This window comes from Grammomys surdaster, unplaced genomic scaffold (genome assembly GCF_004785775.1).
Source record: "Grammomys surdaster isolate TR1022 unplaced genomic scaffold, NIH_TR_1.0 64, whole genome shotgun sequence".
In the NCBI taxonomy this organism is placed as follows: Eukaryota; Metazoa; Chordata; class Mammalia; order Rodentia; family Muridae; genus Grammomys; species Grammomys surdaster.
This window is the reverse complement of record NW_021604566.1, coordinates 14,698,932-14,705,232: the sequence shown is the minus strand read 5'-3', so window position 1 is coordinate 14,705,232 and position 6,301 is coordinate 14,698,932. Positions and strand designations below refer to the sequence as shown.

Genomic DNA, 6,301 nt, shown 5'->3' with positions numbered 1-6,301 from the left:
AAATGTGCTGCTTACCCAAGTATTTTGGATACAAAGTCCACTGTCAGTGGAATTAATGGTTTATCTGGATGTTACTAGCAGTGAGGACTTATTCAAATTGTGGTTTTCATGATTCTTATGAACGATTGATAAGTGTTGTCCTGCACATTTTACACTATTGATGCAAGAAGACTTGGAGACTTATTTTAGCGTTTTATTTTATCAGCTACCGTACAATTTAGGGCTGTGGTTCTGGTGGTAATTAATGTTCACAGACCTTGTCGTCATGATTTGATGTGCTTATTTGGTCTTTCTGGCATTATCTCAAAGGGTACCCAAGTCCTGAGTGCCCAGACTCTTGGTGAAGTGTCAGGTACTTGACAGTGAACTTCTCTGTCTGGTTGATAATTTTTCTGTGGGAACTCTCTTCTAGGGGCCCCTACTGACTGAGCTGACTGAGTTAAGTAGGGAAGTCTTAGCTGTGTGGGAACAGATGGGCTTTCAGGGCCATGTGAGTGCTAATGGCGGGGTTTTCTTGCAAGGGACACTGTACTGACCCATTTTTGCAAATTAGAAAGAGAGATTTCATGCCTTTCAAGAAAGGAGAGACTTTCTCAGCTTCCATTAGCAACATTGCCAGTGGAATCACTTTGCAACCAGAGCAGCCATGCCTATTTTTGTTATGTAGACTCTTCCTTGGTTCAGGAAGGAACAGCACTGTCAAAGCTATCTGCATTGTTGTTAAATTGTCTATGATGAAACATCAGCTCTAAATCCTTTTTGTTGAGGGTAAGAGAATAAAATGTCTGGTGCTTATGCCTTTCCTTTAATTCTTAGGTCATAACACAGCATTCCCCTTTGGCTGCCTAATATATTATTACTGTATTCAACCAAGGGGTGGGAGGGTGGTGGTGGTGGTGAGTAAGTAACAGAGAAAGTCTGCCTCATCTTGTATTGACCGGAAGTCATAGGCCAACTGAAAGCATGTTTTTATCTTAAGGATGCTTCTACTTTGCAGTCAAATGACTTTTCTATGCCTGTTTCTATTTCAAGAATCTATTCTGCTTTCCGTCTCTGTTTTGTTTAACCTTGCTTAACTCTGATCTTCATCACTGTAATCCAGACCTCTGCTGTAAAAAACAATAAGTTACAGTTTAAATCTATTTCTCCCACTGCTGCGGCTGCTTCTTGTCTATGTTCATCCTGCTGATATGTGCCTGAGCAAATTAACTTGTCTATTGGTTTACTTCTTCATCTGTAAAAATAGAAAGACACATTGAAAATCTGTCGCTCAAATTTGTTCCTAAATAAACCACTGATGACATGAAAAATGCAACCTAGCAAATGAGGGAGATGGTTTGGCCAAGATTCTCCTGAGATTTTGAATCAAAGATTTCTTCAAGTTAATCAAATCTTCATAATACCTTACCATGTGATTTTTAAATCTGACCCTCCAGTTTTCTGTCTGTTTACTGCTGTACATTATATTAGGTGAAAACAGATGCTTGAAATTCAGTAACAAACTCATAATACAGGTTTGTGTGTGTGTGTGTGTGTGTGTGTGTGGTCACTAAGATATGTTATTAGAATAGAATCATGGTCATAGTAACATAAGCCCTAAAGGGACTAATGCTACATTGATTTTTACATACTATGTTATATCCAGTGTCCAAAGTGGAAGCTCAATGTATATGCTGAATTCATAACAAGTGGCATTAGTGAACATTTTAAAGTTGCATTTTCTATGACATAATTCTAATGTCATAGAAGAGGAAAAGTATAACTAACCAATGAGAACAGAGGCTGGCTGATATACATACACTCTTGACACATTATATATCACATATATACCAAAGGAGGCATTGGTAGGTGACTAAGGGTGTACCATTTGAAACATAGATGACTTGTGAATTTCAGATAGAAGTGAGGACAGATTTTATTAAGAAAGTTATTAGATGAAAGCATGTAGGAGAAATTTTAGGAATAGTCTCCACAACTGCCTGTTTAGTTGCTAAACACCACTCTGACAGGCAGAGACATTCTCTACTCATAGGTAAAGAACTAAGTAGAGGACTTCACCTTTCTTCTCCCTTGTTTCCTAGGACTATCCACCAGATCACATTCTGGCTTCTATCAAAAACTGGAAAAACAAATGTGATGATTCACACCTGTAATTCAAGTACCAGGAGGCAGAGACATGGTGTGTTTGAGGCTACCCTGGGCAGTAGAATAACACCCTGTCTCCCACAACACAACACAATCCAACTCACTAATGTAAGAAGAGCAGCTCCAATAGCAACAAAACAGGAAAACTGAAAGGGGACACTTAACCACGGACTTAAAAACCACCCAGAACAACCATCATCCTTCCTGTTCCAGGGGTAGATGAAACATGCAGTCTCCTGATCTACTGCTCAGTTTGATATGTGTTTGAAGAATGTCTACAACGAATGAGTTATCCAATACCATTCTAATGTACACAGAATTTAGCTTCAGGTTTATTTGTGATTGCCCTTTGAATACTACAAATGATTCTATTTAGTAAAGAGAAAAATGAAAGCCTTCATAGAGTGAAACACAAATGTGATATTTAATCTTATATTTAATTAATATAAATTCCATTTTTCTCTTAAATTAGCAAACTGGCTCACAGTTTGGCCCAATACAACAGAAAAATACTTGCTCTTAGGGAACCAACTTTTCTGGAAGGAAGTAGTTATTGAAAGGAACATAATAACGCAATAGTTGGACTCTTTCCCATGTTAGATTTTAAAAGAGACTAATCTCACAGATCTCCATAGACGAGTTTGCTAAGAGGAAAACTGGATTTAACTTGTGGTGATGGAAACAGCAGAAGGCACATGCATCAGCATTGCAGCAAGTCCACTGTAGCGTGGGGTCAATCAGAGTCGCTGTGTTTTGTTCCTTCTTTTACTGTCTCGTGTGCTCTGGCACCATATACTTTTCTCCCATTTCATTTCTATTTGAATCTTTATATCTGCTCTCTGGAATTTAGTATGCTCTGCATGTCTGTTTTAAATAAACACATTTTTGACCATAAATATCAATATTATAATTTCAAATACATGTGATCCGTGTAAAACTTATGAAGACATTTAAGTGTCACCTGAGTCTTCAAAATGCAGTGTGTAATTTTCATATTTCAGCACATTTTGATTTTAAAATTACGTTAGACATGAATGATATGTTCTTAGACTTTGTAAGATTTGCAATGAAAAAATATTGAAATATCCAAATTTTTTCAAACACACCTTAAAGATTTCCAAAAATAGAGGCAACTATCATAGAAAGTTAAATTTGTGCTAATTAAAAATATTTCCAATAAAACAGCCCTGTTCTGTTTATTTCTGGTTAGTGTCCTGCTCTAGAGATGGACTAGCTTGCCAATCCCGTCATCCACTGAAAAGCATTTAAGCGGTGTCCAGTTTGGGCAATTTCATTAAGACTGCTATAGATGTTTACATCCAGGTTGTTTTTTTTCTGTGTGAGTACAGTGTTTATTTCCCTTACAGTGTAAGAATAGGTTTCCATGTTTCTGAAAATGACCATTCTTCTAGTATAGTTTTCTCAGTTTGCATTTCCAGCTGTAATGCACACTAGCTGTTCCCTTCCTGCACTCCTCTGATGCTTATGTTCCTATTTTTGTCATTAGTATGTGGGAGTATGTTGGTTCATTCACAAGTAGTGATGTAAAGCATTGATTCATGTGTTTTATTGCTTTTCTGTTATGTATCTATTCATGTAACTAAACATAGTTGCAAAACTGATAAAGAACCTCTAGTTTTGTTGAAAACATCTTCCGAATACTGTTCTTTTATCACATTCTTTTGCCTTGATCTGGCAGAATCTAGTCATTCCCCAAATTTACAAAAGTCAGCATCTCTCCCTTGCCTCTTTTTTTTTTTCATTAAATTAACTAATTCAGTTTACACCGCAGTCCCTGCCTGTCCTCTCTTCTCCTTTACCTGTTTAAAAAGGTAGCGTGTTAACTGTGTCATGCAGTTTGTTCCTTTTGTTGTATTCTATATTCTAGCCTGAGATCCACAGACCTACAAAATTTTCAATGTTTTTGATAACTATGTACATTAAGGTAACTTCTTGGACAGTTCAGTTGGGAAAGCGCGCTGATGGAACCTAGTGGAGGGACTGGCTGGACTCGAACCTGATACCACCGGGAAATGGCAGCATCCAAGGTTAGCCTGGGCCGGATCCTCCCAGACTCCTCCATCCTGTTCCTATGTGACTTATAGGAGAAGTTTCGTCCTAGCATAGCCTATTTCCCACAGATCATGTCAGTAGCTACTCGAATGCTTAAGGTAGTCCAGCTGCTAAATGTCCCTGTCTTGCTGACAGAGCAGTACCCAGAAGGCTTGGGCCCCACAGTTCCTGAGCTGGCATTCAGGGCATTCGGCCAGTGAGTAAGACATGCTTCAGCATGGTGCCCACCTTACAGAAGGAGCTGGAAGGCCGGTCTCAGCTATGGTCTGTGCTTCTCTGTGGCACCGAGACCCAAGCCTGCATCTTGAACACGGCTCTGGACCTCCTTGACCAGGGACTGCAGGTCCATGTAGTGATGGATGCCTGCTTTTCTCGAAGCCAGGTTGACCGGCTGGTGGCACTGGCCCATATGAGACAGAGTGGAGCTTTCCTCTCCACCAGTGAATCGCTCATTCTGCAGCTTGTGAGGGATGCTGCCCACCCCCAGTTCAAGGAGATTCAGAAGATCATTAAAGAGCCAGTGTCAGACAGCGGGCTGCTGAGTCTATTCCAAGGCCAGAACTCCCTCTTGCAGATCTCCAGGCCCTGACTGAGATGAGAGTTACTCTATCATAAGTGGAAGCATCTGCCCTGTGGGAGGGGAGGGGTGTTATGCCTCCTGGTTGAACATCTGGTCCTGGAAAAGCAAACTAGACTCCCGGGTGCTGGAAGGGGTGGGGGACAGGGGGTTGACAGAAGAGAGGTGTGGGGGGGCTCTGCTTAGGTCTACCTTGTGAGCAAAGAGCAAAGAAGTATCGCAGACTGGGACCCACACTCTGAATAAACATTGATGTGACTATGAAAAAAAAGGTAAATTCTTGGTATCTAGGCAGTTTTGGATTTTGGAAAATGTATAATATTATGTGACCATGTATCACATGTATTATATGAAATAGTTTTACTGCTTAAATCTATTTCCTACTTTCTCTCCTCAACCATCCTCTATGCAGCCTAACCACCAGTCTGCTTGCTGCCTGTGTAAGATTCAGTTTTCCAAAGTAAGTTGACTGGCTTCTTTCAGTTACTGATATGTACTTAGTTAGGATTTGTCCAAGTCTTCATTTTAAAGTCATACTTAATTTACAGTAATTATACAAAAAAATTGTTTTTTTCTTTTTTCATTATAAAGAAATAAATGCAGAGCTTTGTGTGCACTAGGCAAACACTTTATCATACTCTCAGACTTCTGACATTTTTGGGGGGTGGACATGGACTTGAAATGACTCTTGTAAAGATAGTTCTTGAGCTTATAATCTGCCTGCCTCCCTTTCCCAAGCAACTGTAATCACAGGCTTGTGCCACCAGATCCAGATAATTCTAGTCATTTAGTACAAAGCTGTGTTTTAATATCCACATATATTGGATAGTAATTAATACAGAATATTTAGCCTATTAATTATTTCAAGCATTTACTACCTCTTTCCTGTGAGAACATTTAAGTACTCTCCTCAAACTTTTGAAATATGCAATATAATGCTAACTATGGCCACACATTGGATTAATACCACACTGAAATGCATTCTTCCTTCCTACCTACAACTTTTTTTTGGATTTTGGAAAATGTATAATAGGAAGTCTCTCTATTCTCCATTCCCTCTGCTTTCATCAGTCTCCTCTATGCTATTCTCTTCTTTTGTAAAAAATCACCTTTGAAAAGATCTGACACATGAATAATATCATGTGGCTCCAGCCTCTCTGTGTCTAGTTTGTTCTTCTTAAGATATATTCTTCAGGCTTATCCACATTCAGCTGTGTCTTTTGGAAACTTGGTAGCACATTTCTTTAATTGCCAAGCAAGATTCCATTGTTTGGATGGACCATGATTTGTTCAACATCTCGTTTATTGAAGAATATCTTGGTTGCTTCTAGTTTAGAGAAATTCTGAACAAAGCTGCTATGAACATTGTGCATAAATTTTGTGTAGACATAAGTTTCTATGTCATCTGGATAAATATCTGAAAGTATAGTTGCTGAATCTTGTGATAATAAATGTTAGACCTTGTAAGAAACTGCTAAATGGTCTTCCAAGTGGCCATACCATTTT

General features: G+C 39.0%; 1 pseudogene; it reads left to right on the top strand.

The window, feature by feature from the left end:
• Positions 1 to 4,178: 4,178 nt before the first annotated feature.
• On the top strand, positions 4,179 to 4,807 carry LOC114622208 (annotated as a pseudogene).
• Positions 4,808 to 6,301: the final 1,494 nt, after the last annotated feature.